Consider the following 13,984-nt stretch of genomic DNA (forward strand, 5'->3'; position numbering starts at 1 on the left):
CTCGAGTAAAGGTTTTGTAAGTGCTAGCTGGCATTATTATGGTGCTGTTATTATTAGGCCCAGGAAATGCTCCACCCTCCTGCAGAACTTTTTGCAAATAACTCCTAAAGAAGGCTGAGCGCTAGTGAAGAGTGGGCTGGGGCCTGCTGATGAGCAGGCCGGTGTAACCACAATAGTGGAAGAGCTGGGGAAAATGCCTCCCGTCATTCGCAGAGACATGTGCTTCAAACACCCTGCCCTGGAAATTCTGCATGGCTCTCGCTACCAACTTTTGAACATTCCTGAATAACACAGATGCAAAGCAGAGCTGATTTGCTGCAGAATTAGGTTAGTAAGCACCATGTACGTCCAGGCCAGAGCAAGGCCATTTTCACACTTGCTTTCGGGCAGGAGGGCCCTTCCCACAATGTTCCCGGGGTTCTGCTGCGAGCTGGGGCCAGGGACATCACTGCCAGGTCTGGATGCCGTAGCCCGCCGCCTGAGGACAGCTTTATTTATGCTCCTGCAGAATATACATGCAGGTCTTGTTTTTCTGGATGACTAGGGAGCCAGCTCACATAGCGTCCATGGTTCTACATTTAGAATCGTGTCTTCATTCACATTCTTTCCACGCAGCTCACGGCTCCTGGACTGGGAGAGAGTGGTCACTTTGCCTGGGCCTGGGCCCTGGAAGCCTGCCAGCTCCTCTCGAGCTCCCAGTCTCAAGCTGGGGCTGAGGTCTCTGGCGGTGCTCCGTGCTGGGGTGATCCACACCGGTTGTGCCCACCGAGATGGAACCAGATGCAGAGTCCATGGCATGGGGTAGGTAGGGCACATTCTGGGATATGTCAGGTTCTACAGCGGTCAGCTGTGGTCAGGCGAACCAGACAGGGCCCCTGGCCAAGCTCTGAGGGCTCCTGCTTCCAGGAGCAGGTCAACTGTGTTTTATTGTTCTCTCCCGACCCCTCCTGCTGACGCTGACAGAGCTGCCAGCCACGGTCCTGCCCCCTGAAAGTCCCCTGGGTCACCCTACTGCTTTTCTTTCCTCAAACAGCCCCTTCAAGCAAACACCGCCAGCTCCTGCTGCACTTCAAAGCTCACGGCTTCTAGGACCCAAACCAGACATGTGGTCAGGCTCTCTACCTGTGAAGAATTAAAAGTAAGCTGGGGAAGGAATGTGCTAAGGAGCGGGAGGAAAGCAAGTTAGGAAGACCAGGGCCCTGCTAAATGGTTTCACACTCCAAAGCAAACTCCCCCATAAAATGGGGTTTAATGATGGAGACTTCCCTAAAATCTGGAACAAAATGATTTGGGTCATACACGGATAACATGTGAACTGGCTATGAATTTGTTTCAATGCGTAATAGAGGGAAAAAATGAACCAGGACATCAAGCCTATGTTTTTGCAGGGATTGCTATTTACCGCAAAGCTCTATCTTTAAAAAAAGTCAATCTACATTCTTCTTACAAAAACATAGTAAGTGATGGTATGGGTGGGTGAAGGTGTGGCAAAAATCATTTAAAAAAACCAAATGACTAGCATTTGAGAAGCTTTGCAATATGCGAGTATATCTGTGTACATGAATTCATTTGATCCTCAACCCAGCAGAGCTGAGGCAGTCTGTCCATCCTAAAGATGAATAAACTGAGCCACAGAGAGGTTAAGTGATTTGGCTGGTGTCAGATAGCTAGGAAATCTAAGAGTTCAGGGTTCCGAGTCTTTGGTGTTGTGATGTGTTGTGTTGTGTTGTGTTGTTTTAACAGTGGCTCACACCTCAGGTTGATTCCTTTCATTGGCCAGGTTGGCTAGTGTTGGTTTTGACAAGCAAAGGAAGTGGGTGGTGGGATGGGGTAAAATCGGGGGGTTCAGTTTGAGCCTCCCTCAAACTGTTTCTGAGTCCTGATCAGTGGGTAGGTGTCCCTGGAGTCAGGTCCTAAGTGCTCAGGGGCAAAAAGCAAGTTTCAAGGCTCCAGGGAAGAAAAGGGGCCGGATAATCCTGCTGGTTGGGGTCTGGCCCCTCTGTCTGCAGGGAACAAGGAACTGTTCTTTCTGAGTTGTTTCAAACTGAAGTGCATGGACCCGGGTCCCTGTGACCCTGGTTACCAGCTGATTCAAGGCTGGAGGTGGTGCCAGGCCCTGAGTTAGGGCTGGGACACAGGTTGCTGGCCATGAGGAGCCCACAAGGCCAGGGAGTGGAGGAGGAGCAGTTCACGAATAGATAACGGAGATACAGTGCAGTGCAGACTTTCAGGGGCTTTGAGCACCTCATATAGCAGGGCACCTGGCAGGGACCAGCACCCCTGCTTTTCCAGGCTACCAGGCAGGGGAACACGAGAAAGGGCTCTTGGAAACAAAGACAAAAACTCTTGCCTTAAATCCTGGCAGTGAGTGGACTGTCACAGGGCCGATTTGGGGAGGGGGGGGGGGCTCCCAGGGATTGGAACAACATGAGCAAAGGCAGAGGCAGGAAGAAGTCTGGGGGTCTGCAGGCAGTATGGAGAGCAGGTGAGCCCCAGCCAAGACGGAGAGTGGCCGCCGGGAGCTGAGAGGGGCTCTCTGGGCTGGCGGGACAAGACCTGTCCCCTAGGACGTGGGGCTCGCGCACAGCGGGGTCTGCTGCAGCCGGGCTCGCCAAGGGGGCACTTACCTTGCCTCTTCCCCGATTACTTCCCATCTTTCTGAAACTCTCCCCCTGACATCCCAGCCTGGCCTTCCCCCGGCCTGTGGCTGGGCCTGTTATTTTGCTGCAAAGGCCCAGCGAGCGCAGTTCCTTCCTCGAGGAATGCGGCCGGTCCTCCGCGGGGATGAGGACACCTGCTATTTCTGCCCGGGCCGGGCCGTCAGCAGGGCTCGGCGCCCGCTCCCAGGCGCTCGCCCCGCGCTCTTTAACGGCTCCCTAACAAAGGTCGCCCTCCGCACCTCGCACCTCGGGACGTCTGTATGTGGATCTAAGCGCTGGAATGGCTTCAGGAAGCCACGCGGGGTCGAAGCTGGGCTCACGCTTAGGGCCCAGCTCAGCGGCAAGCCATTGCTCACTCCCCAAGTTATCTGTTACCCGCGGCCGGTCTGGATGTAAAAATAGCTGCTGAGGCTGTTTGTTTAATCTGACTGTTACTCGACACCACGCGGGTGCTGCGGCCGGACTGTTTGCCTCTTCCCCGCCGGGAGCGAGCGCGGCACTTGGCGGCTGCGGGCGCCTACTCGGGGACGCTCGCTTCATGACCTTGCGGCGCCCGGACCACCTCGCGGCGCGGTGCTCCCCAGGTGCGCGGGTCCGAGGGCCGAGCGGCGCGGGTGCGCGGTCGGCCGAGGGGAGGCCGCCGGGTCCGTCCCGCCCGCGCCCTTCCCGGGAGGCGGAGGAGCCGCAGCCGGACGCGCGCGGAGGTAGGCGGCGGCCGCCGGGGGGGCCGTCGGGCGGGCGTCTTGGGGCGCGGGTCCTGGGGCGCGGTGCTGGGGCGCGGGTCCTGGGGCGCGGGTCCTGGGGCGCGGGTCCTGGGGCGCGGTCCTGGGGCGCGGTCCTGGGGCGCGGGTCCTGGGGCGCGGGTCCTGGGGCGCGGTCCTGGGGCGCGGTCCTGGGGCGCGGGTCCTGGGACGCGGGTCCTGGGACGCGGGTCCTGGGACGCGGTCCTGGGGCGCGGTCCTGGGGCGCGGGTCCTGGGGCGCGGGTCCTCGGGCCGGGCCGGGCCGGGTCCGCGTGGGGCGCCGAGGGGCCGGCCGCCAGGAGCCCCGGCGCAGACGTGGGGGACTCCGTCCTCGCGCGTGTCGGGCTCCTCGCTCCCACACGCGGCCCGTGGACGAGCCGAGGCCGGATGGGGGCAAGCCCACGGCCACGGGCTGACCCTGAGACTCCGGTGCGAGGCCAGGACCGAGGGGACAGCGGGTCGTGGGGCGCTCGGGCGCGCGCTCCGGGAGTACGGGGCCTCGACCAGATTCACACTGGGCCAAACCTAAAATCGTATCTCTCCTTTCTCATGGAGAAGAACTGATCCCTCGAGAACAATACTGAATAGGTGTGGGAAACTAGAGAGCCTTAAAAAATTATGATTTAGGACTTGGAAACTCTCCCATGAACGTCGGTCATGGAGGAGGCCACGCGTATGGGGAAGGGGGCGGCAAGGTCAATATGGGAAATCTCTGTACCTTTCACCAAATTGTTCGGTTTCACTGCAAACCTAAAACTCTCTAGAAAATAAAAGCTATTTTTTAAAACTAAATTATAGACCACTTCTTTCAACGCATCTAACCCAATTATAACAAACTGTATTTGAAGTAGTATTTTCTAAAACCCGTTAAGTATAGGAATCCTAGAGAGTAGGTTAAACAAATGGTTTTGTTATATGAGGTCCAACTTGCCAGCATTTGAATTCCCTCTGCAACCGTGGCTGGTAAACCACAGCTGCGGGCTGGGCACCTGGTTTTGTAAATAAAGTTTTATTGGCACACAGCCACATGTGTTCATTTGCATTTTGCCCATGGCTACAAAGGCCAAGGCCATTCGGCCAGCTAAAACCGAAACATTTACTGTGAGGCCCTTTACAGAAAAAGTGTGCTGACCCCTGCTGTGCAGGAACACTCCCTGAGATGGGTCATCTGGTACCCACACAAAAAAGGCAGGGAAATTTCCAGCTGTTAAAACAGCTAGACCCTTCAGTACCAGTGACCGGCTCAGGAACCCCAGTCTGGGCTGGTTCTTCCAGTCTGGCTGGTACAGGAAATGTTCCGTTTGCCCCTGGGATGTTAGCTTTGCTGTGGAGTGTGGCCTGGGCTGAGCAGAGCAGATTGTGCTTATCGGGATGGTTTATAAATAGACATCTCTGGGTGACCCAAGTCCAGCATGTTTCTGCCCCTGGGTCTTTGAGAGGAGAACAATTGTGCCTGCTATTTGGTGGCCAGAAGCTGGTTGGGATGGGAGCAACTGTGACTACTGGGAGGAAAGAAAGGAAAGGGGTTGATGAGACACTGGGTCCTGGAAACAGGGGCTTGGATCTCCTGGAAACCTGGGGAGACAGGTGTGTGTGGAGGAGACTGGGAACGCTACAGAGGGCCATCAGTCCTCAGAGGATGAATGCATTCACCAGTATGCAGGCAAGTGTCTTGGCCTCTTCCTCTTCTTTGCTCCTGACCCTAAGAAGCCCTAGATAGAGACCCTTACCGAAAGGGGAAGCCCCATGTCTAGAAATAGCCCTGTCCTCCAGCCTATGCCAGAAATCTCAGTAACCAACACCTGCCAGCCACCAGAGACAGGGCTAGGCCATCTTCTTCATTGTCTCTTGGGATTTCGCTCCGTCCGCCAAGGGTTACTGGAGAGATGCAAAGGGCTTTAAGAGAAGGTGGCCCTCGTGGAGACATCAGAGCTGACATTTCCCAATGAGCTATAGAGGATCTTGGTTTTATTTCCATTTGAGGGTTTAAACCACCTTTCACCAAATCCAGCCAATCTGTAACCCTACAAACTCAATTGTATGTTTCATTTAGTTACTTGAGAACACTGCTTGTCAAAATACCTCTTAGTTTCTGCTTGGTTCCCAGGGGTTGCAAGAGACAAATTGGTGAGGACAGACGGGGTTAGGGGGAACAAGGGATCTATCAAGGCACATGGATCAAGTCCCAAAAATGGAGAGCATGGAGCACTGCTGAGCTGTGTGTCACCCCCAGCGTAAGTCATCGGTATCCTTATGGAACATCCCCTGGAGGGGTGCGTGTGGGAGCAATACATGTCTTTGATTTAAGGTGGAGGCAGAGCAGGTTCTCAGCTGACCTCGGTTCTCAGGTGGCAGCCTGCAGACCACTTGGCGCAAAGTGCATTCCCTTCTAAGCCTGTGTCTGTCACCTTGGAGAGCTTGACCATGGAGTCAGAGTATTCGGGAATCTGACAGCAGCAAGAGGATCTGAGGAGACCATCAAGCAATGATAGCTTTCTCCCCAGGACTTGACAGACAGACCTCCCTTTCCTGGTAGGAGAGGACAAGGGACCCTTCTGGGCCAGAGCATGTGAAAGTGGGGAGCTTCCCTGTCCTCTATTCTCTACATGGCAGGCCCTCAAAGGTCTGGCCCAGAGAGGAGGAGCACAGCACAGGTGTCTGAGGCCTAGAAGGACTTCCAAATCCCACTGAGACACCTGTACATGGTGGCAGCAGCAGCCCGGGGACTCTGTCACCTGGTTGCTGTTTCCTGCCTCAGTTGGTCCCTTCAGTCCCTGAGGAGCCCCTTCCAAGGGTGGGGCTTGAGTTTCCAAGTGACTGCAAGGCTGAGCTAACAAGAATTTTATTTCAGCCATGTCTTCACCTGGAGCCTCGGGAAGGCCCAGGGCAGAGGAAACCTTGAGATCAAGTTGAACGACGCACTCCCTGCTGACTGCCAATGCGGAGGCTGGGTCATGCTGGAGTGGCCCCTTGGTCTGCCCTCTCCTGGGGCAGTCTGGCCACATGTAGCACCAGGTCCCCTCACCTGCCTGTTGGCTCCTCTCTGAGGCAGGTCAAGCCTAATGGCTGCAGAGGCCCCAGAGTCAGGATTCAAACCCACTGAACTAAACCCACCGGCTCAGAGCCGCTTCTCTCCCTTTTTCCACATCGTTTCCATCAGGGCTGGCCCTGGCTGCCTTATTCTCATGTGCAGAGCGCTTGCATAGATTGTCTGAGGTTTACTGCCGGGGTCGTCCAGCATGGTAGGTCTTAGGATCCCCTTCGTAAAGGCAGGCACTGCAGTTCAGAGAGGTTTAGTAACTTGCCCCGGGAGGCACAGCTAATGAGATGCTAAGATGCAAACCCAGGACCGGAGTCCAAAGCCCACTCCTCTTCTGCATCCAAAAGAGTCTCTACGAGGAGGCCAGTCCACTTAACAAAGGGTCAAAACTGTCCTCCAAAAAGCCATGCATACTCAGACAGCCTGCTTCCCTTAGAGCCTCAGAGGTTCCCTGATGCTCCCAAGAGGCCTGCTGGAGGTGCTCTGCAGGGGCTTTGGAGCAGGGCATATCTGGACCAGCTCCACCCTTCTTAGCCAGCCCCTCGCCTGGCCTCAACTTTCCTCCTCTGTCAAATGGGAATGCCAACCAATCAGAATCCATCTCAAGGGCTCCTTTATGCATTAACTGAGCAAACATATGAAAAGTACCAGGCACATAATAAACAGGATAGCTGGTTTCTCACTGCCCTATTTGTCAGTTTTTTTCCTCTCCTGCTTAGACTCCAACTTGGATCTTTTCCTTCCAGAGGTCACTCAAGAGAAACCCCACTGCTGATTCATGTTCCTTGCTTACAGTAAAAGTAGCTGGCACCATGGAGGACTGACCCACTGACCCATCCTCACAGTGACTGTTGGACATTCACACATCATTGTTACCTTCCCTCATATACCAGATAGCATTGTGGACCTGTGCACCTTCACCACATACGGTGGAAGACTCTAGAGGGGAAGCGAGGTTCCCACCCACACAGCAACCTGGGCAGTATCTGGGCGACTCAGTGCACATCAACATCAGCCCCCTGCTCTGCCCCCCAACCCCTCCCAAGGGAGAGAAAGGAGATTAAAAATACTTACTTTTAGGTAATTTAAATTTACCTAACTTTAACTTAAATCTCAAGGGCAAGGGTAGGAGTCTAATTTTTAACTGGAGTAGAAGGTTTCCCCCAATTGCTTCTGGTGACTGCCTAGGAACTCCAGACTCACTGTTTATGGGGAACACCCTACAAGCACCAATGCTGTGAAAGGTCAGCCAAGATCCAGTCTGAGAATGAGGGAGCCGAGTGGTTTGCTAAGGCAGAGAAACCAGGTGGAGAGGACACACATGGCGGCGGATCCCAGAGCAGGGAAGCCCGATTGGCACGCTGGTCAGTCACCACCTTGCTTAGGGCCCCCTTTTACATTGGCAAAAGGCAATGTCATCCTAGTGACCCTCGCGCTCCTGCCCTAAGTTGGGCATGATGCATGGTGGCAAAGATAGCAACGTTTACAGATAGTTACCAGGGCCCGGCCACCTTGCACAATGCATTAGGTCCTCACAATGACCCCATGAGGTAAGTACTACTGTTAGTCTCACTTTACAGATGAGGAAGCCGAAGCACAAATAGGGTCTGTAATTTGCAGAGGGTCACTCACAGCTAGTATAACCAGGAGCCATGCCCAAAGGGATCTGGCATTGGTCCGTGCCCTTCCCACTATGCTATACTTCCCCCTCTCTGGGGATTGGAAATGATGCCAGCTGGCATTTAGTGAGCACCTACCATGTGCTCTGCACATGTATACTGATTTAATGCACTCAGCAATCTTGTTGGTGGGTGTTAGTAATACCGTGGTCGATACATGATTCCTTCTCTGCTCTGTCAGCTTCAAAAACCCAAGGTCACTGGACTGGTGGAAGCTTCCATTCATTGAGTCCTCATGCTCTGTAAGTCTCCTCTGGGCTCTTGATATTTTTTATTTTACCCCCACCCTTCACAACCACCCAGTGAGGTGGGAACTGTTGCAGATGAAGCATCGGAAGCTCAGAGAGAGGAGATAACTTGTTGAGATCACCCAGGGCTAGGAAAGGGGAGCCTTGGTCTGACTCTAGATCTTGTGCTCTTCCCACCACCCTCTGCTTTGTACCCAGGCAGGACCAGGTGGATGCTCATGCACACACTGGCAGCCAAAGGTCTCCTGCAGCTGCCTTCACACAAGCCCTGCCCCGTGACACCTCTTTCCTTCCAACTTCTGGACCCACAGCTTGGATTCACCTCTGCTGCTCTCTCCTCCTAGGTGATGGTCCCTTTAAGAGGACAGCATCTCTGATCCACTTCTGTACTCCACACAGGCCCAGCTTGCCCAGAGTTGGGCCTTGAGTGAGGCAGACACAGCCCAAACCACAGTGGTTGATGACCATGGGGCCCAAGTGGCCCAAGAGCCCATGGCTTATCAGTACAACCTCCCCAAAAAAAGGATGCAGCCTCCAACCTAGGGCAGCGGTGTTCCAAGTGTAGTCCCAGAACTGGCAGCACCAGCATCTCCTGTACCCCACCCAGACCTCCTGAGTGGGCATCTCTGTGGTAGGGCCCAGCACTCTGACAAGCCCTCTAGGGCCTTCTGAGAAGGACCACTGCCTTGGGGAAGGAGGGGACATTGTTCCCAAACATAGTTCAATGTTTGGGAACATTGTTCCCTGCATTGTTCCCAAACATAGTAGGAGATGCTCCGAGAAGCTGATCTTTTCCCATCAACTTAAGCTGTAATCTTAAATAACTTTGCCTGTTGGAAGAGCATTGTCCAGTGTTAATTTTTAGAAGGATAACCTGGATGTCCACATCTGATTCTTTTCCAAACTTCCCCTGAGGAATTCCACAAAGAAAGCAGGATGATTGTCTCTCCTTCCCTGGAAGAGCTGGGCTCTCTGCTGCCACTCCCCTTGGAGAAAGGACAGCTGTCATCTACCAAACAGACGTCTCCCATCTACTTCCAACTTCCAACAGGAAGTGGGAAGGCCAGGGCCAGCTGGGCTCTGACAAGTGTGTGTGTGTGTGTGTGTGTGTGTGTGTACACGCGCACACCCACATGGGGTTTAGAAATTCCTGGGTTTAGGACTTCCTTGACTCTCCATCCCAGAAAGTCATGCCCTCCTGGCTGTGCAGGGACAAGGAAGATGGCACCCTGCAGTATGCTCCCTGAAGGATAGCCAGATACGACAGATGCCATTTCTAGCTTTGCCAAAACCAATGCTCCCTGATGGGAAGAAGAGGAGAGCCACTGAAGGTAGAAGAGAAGGTACCAAGTGAGAAGTTGTTGTCCCTCCCCACCCCGTGTGGACACCATGGCAGATGGAGACACCCTCAGCAACTCAAGGCGTCCCTCTGCCTTGGCTGCCTAGGAAGGGCAGAGCCATGTAGCACCTGAGTCTGACTCCCCACACGGGCACTCTCTGGCTATGTGACCTTGAGCAAGTTCCTCAACCTCTCTGACCTTCAATTTTCCTGCCTCAAATTCCTTTGGCACCAGCCCTACCTAACTTGCCTCTGGTTGTGACCCCTGAGCAAGACCTTGTAGCAGGTAGTAGGAGCTGGATAAATGGGATGGACACCCAGAATTGTCCAGCAGAGTGCTGGCACTCAGCAGTGCCTCTTCTAGCTCTGCTTCTGCCCCTTTGCTGCCCAGCCCCATGGTATCAGTTTACAGATGGGGAAATTGGGCACATGGTGAAAGCTGTAGCACCCCTGATCCTGTGGTCTGGATGCCCTGCCCAGAATCTCCCTTCAACGCTCAAACCTGGAACACTCCAGGGCTGCTCTTAGGGGGTACTCTTCCCCAAATTTCTTGGCTATCCTTCCAGGGGCTGGAGAGAGGATGGGTGCTGAGAGACCTCCACTCTCAACAAAGCCAAGTGTCTCTTCCCCTGGGACACCCTGAAGGGGCCTCCTCTTTGGACAAGGCTCTCCAAGATGGAGTTCAGGCCATTGGCTACAACCCTTTCTCCCTGCAAGACTGCTTCATGAGTCATAGAGATGTCGTGAGTCCTGGGCTGCTGGGTTCCCCTACCCATAAGCCCCAGCCTACAAAAAGGAGATGGAGGCTCAGAAACAGAAAGAGATTTGCCCCAAGTCTGTCTGACTACAAAGCTCATAACCAGAGAGACCCACTCTCCAATGAGACACAGGGTAGGCTTTCATGGCCTCTGCACCCCTTATGCAGAATCTCAGGTGTGACGGGGTGTGAGCAATAGGACAGCCTGTGACCAAGGGTCTTAAGATGAGCTCCAAAGAGAACCAGGAATGGAGGCTACAGGGAGCCAGGGGTGGGGTAGTACTGAGCAGAGGTTCTCAGCCTGCAGGAGGCATTACAGGAGCTCCTGGAGGAACCCTTTGAAATGCAGGTTGCAGGCACCCTCTCCCTCTCAGCAGTCCCAGGGAGTGGGACTCAAACCCACTCAAACCCCATGCCCTCAGGGAATAAACTTCTCTGGACTCCAGGTTCCTCCTCTGTAAAGAACAAGGCTAATTTCCACCTCTCAAAGCTGTTGCAAATATTAATTGCATAGTAATAAACATGAATCAATAATATTACAGTATATAAAGTGCTTGTCTTATGCCAGACATACTTAGTACATGGGGATTTCTCTTATTCATTCATTTGCTCCTTTGACAAAAGCACAGGCACTGAGCAGGGCCAGGAGACACAGCAAAGGCAAGGCCCAGCCTGTAAACCCACCACGCGAGGTGGTCTCCTCCCCTGCCCAACAAAAATCTGATCAGACCCTGCCAGTCACAGCGGCTATGCCTGGGGTCCCCATTTCTCCATCCATATGAAAGCCCAGCATCGCTACAAACAGAGCAGCGGCAATGGAACCAAAGCAGGAATGCCTGGTGTTACTGGTCCAGGAAGTTCATAAAAAACACTGTAGATCATAACTCATTATTAGGTCTGAAATCACCTACCTACCAAATTGCAAATAGGTTTTTTTTAAATGAAAGAATAGAATAGAACAGAAGATAACAGAGTAGTACAGATAAGTAGGGTGAATTTTGCTTCATGGACTTTCCTTGATGTCCAGTTGATCCTTAAACAATGGGGCGGGGGGAGTTAGGGGCACCAACACCCAGCCCACGCGGTAAAAAATCTGAGTATTTTGACTCGCCAACAATGTAACTACTGATAACACAAACAGTCAATGAACACATATTTGGTGTGTTGTGTGTATTATACGCTGCATTCTTACAATAAAGTAAGCTAGAGGAAAGAAAATGTTTTTAAGAAAATCATAAGGAAGAGAAAGCCCACTTACAGTACTGTACTGCATTTATTGAGAAAGTCTGTGCATAAGTGGACCCACGCAGTTCAAAGCCATATTGTTCAAAGGTCAACTGTATGTCTCTGAGAAGTTTCCATGCATTTCCATTAACAATGTAAATATATTTCCTACTACATGTTGAGGGAAAAACAAGCAAGTATGAAACATCTGCTCCTGAGAGATGTGTAGCAAAGGGCATGCACATAATTCCCTTGGTGCCTGTGACCAGAAGGTAAAACACAGATCTGTGGTACCTGGGGCTCCCTGGGCCTCCTTCTGGGGCAGGCATCCCTCCCGCCCAGGGAGAGAACCCAGGACCTAGTGAGTCAGGGGGCTCCAATCATCTGGGGACTCAGGCAGTGGCTGCCACAGGGACCAGTTTCATGACCATTCTTTTCCCCATTCTCTCCAGCACGGGGAGCAGCCCTGAAGGGGTGGGCAGAGCCAGAGCCAAGGTGGGTCTTTACTATTCCTATTTTACAGGTATATGTAGAAGTAAAGTGACTTGCCCAAGACCACCTTGGCTTGGCACCAAGTCCCCCACTCTTTCTACTGCCTAAAAGTGCTTATTTGATTACCATCTCACTTCAGCTACTACCGTTTCCACAATTCAGGGCAAGATGTTCTTGGGAAATATGAAGGGATGACCAGCTGGACTGACTGACTGACTGACTGATGTTCCAGGGGTGGGTCTATGCTTTCTCCTTGATTCCATAACAGCAGTTCTCAACCAGGGGTGATTTTGCCCCAGAGGACTTCAGCAAAGTCAATACTGCCAAGGTTGAGAACCCATTTTTTATACACAAGGTAGATAGCATTGGCTCCATTTTACAGATGAGAAAGCTGAGGCTCACGGACTTGCTGTAATTTGCCAAGACCATCCCCAGAGACTGTATCAGACCCCCAGGACCTGGCTCACACCCAAGTAGACCCACCATTTTGGTGGTCCCCATGTTTCTGAAAGAGCTGTGTGTCCCCCTTCCAGAGGCTGCTCAGCCCCAGGTCATGCAATCAGGGAATGGGAACAGAAGCCAGGATGTGCAGCTCACTGCATCTTGGAACTCAGCATTATCCATCTCTTTCATGTACCTCCCCTGGCCTCCAGATCTTGCTTCTCCCCTCTCCTCCTGCAACTGGGCCACCCACTGGGTGTGCGATGCCATGTGCTGTCACTCTCCTGTTGTGGTGAGCTTGGCGAGAGCAGGCCAGGCATTCCCTATGCCAGTCTCCCTGACCTCTACCTGCAGACATGGGTGATGCTCAGAGGCTCCTAAGGAAATGTCCCCTCCAGTCACAGCACACTGATAACCCAGGTAGGAAGGGGATGCAGGCTGGCCGAGCTCATGGGAGAAAGACTCTCTCCTCCTGAGCTGTCTGTCGCGGGCAACAAAATGCCCACAGTAGCTATGATTGCCTGCCCACAATGGGCTCTATGAGCCCAGCAAGTTCAGACATGCTGGTTCCTTCAGCCACATTCCTTTTGACCACTGGACCCCATGCAGCAGGGCTTTGAAGTTCCTTGTGCATGTGATGTGATTCAGGGAGGATCCAGACAATGCCAGGCCAGTGCCACAATCAGGGCTCCCCAGTGCCAACCACACTGTATTCCCAGGGCTGGAGGAAGCTGGCCCTGTCCTCTCCCAGGGCACAGGGGTCTGGGGATCAGCCTGAGAGCCCTTGGCTTCCCCAGTCCAGTTCCTAGGTTGGGGCCATTCAACCAGGCCAGGATGCAGGTCAACACTCATCCCCTGCTCACAAGTTTCAGACCAGAGGAGCCAAAATGGCCAAAGCAGATGCACGATGACCCATGAGCAAATCAAAGCTGTGCTTTCCGTGCATGAGAGACACCATCCAGTGGAAGCCAATCAGAGGCCATCTGAGGTAAATGTGGCCCAGGACCCTCAGCGACTCACCACAGCTCCACAAGGTGAGGTCCAGGTCCGTCCCGGCAGGGCCACATCTCCAGCACCAGGACAGGTCTGGCACACAGTGATGCTCTGTGGGGGGTGGCCAAGGGAAGGAGTGCGTGTGTGACAGACCTTCAAGTTTGCCTTATGAGAGCCCATATGTTCTCCCAGCAGAATGTAATGACCTTGAAATTTCTGATTACCAAAAGTTAAAAGGATAGAGCAATCATCACACTAGGATAGCTGAGGAGGAATCATCATGGGGCCAGGAAGCAGGACCCTGGAGCCAAAAGCAGGCAACCCCAGCTCCAGCACTCGGCACAACACAGCAAAGAACCCAGGTGGTAG

At 53.3% G+C, this 13,984-nt stretch overlaps 1 protein-coding gene across 4 annotated transcripts in view; it reads left to right on the forward strand.

The window, feature by feature from the left end:
* The first annotated feature begins 309 nt into the window (after positions 1-309).
* The window catches only part of CUNH10orf71 (chromosome unknown C10orf71 homolog), a 31,058-nt gene continuing 17,383 nt past the window's right edge, over positions 310-13,984 (forward strand). Inside the window, exons 1-2 of one of the 4 annotated variants that reach the window (XM_055345655.1) lie at positions 723-801; positions 1,034-1,138. The gene's annotated coding sequence lies outside the window, so the exon portion shown is untranslated. Of the gene's footprint in view, positions 328-722; positions 802-1,033; positions 1,139-2,818; positions 3,365-13,984 lie in introns of those variants that run through there. The other 3 variants (XM_055345656.1, XM_055345657.1, XM_055345654.1) reach the window with 3 other exon arrangements.

This window comes from Nyctereutes procyonoides, unplaced genomic scaffold (assembly GCF_905146905.1).
Source record: "Nyctereutes procyonoides isolate TBG_1078 unplaced genomic scaffold, NYPRO_anot_genome, whole genome shotgun sequence".
NCBI lineage: Eukaryota > Metazoa > Chordata > Mammalia > Carnivora > Canidae > Nyctereutes > Nyctereutes procyonoides.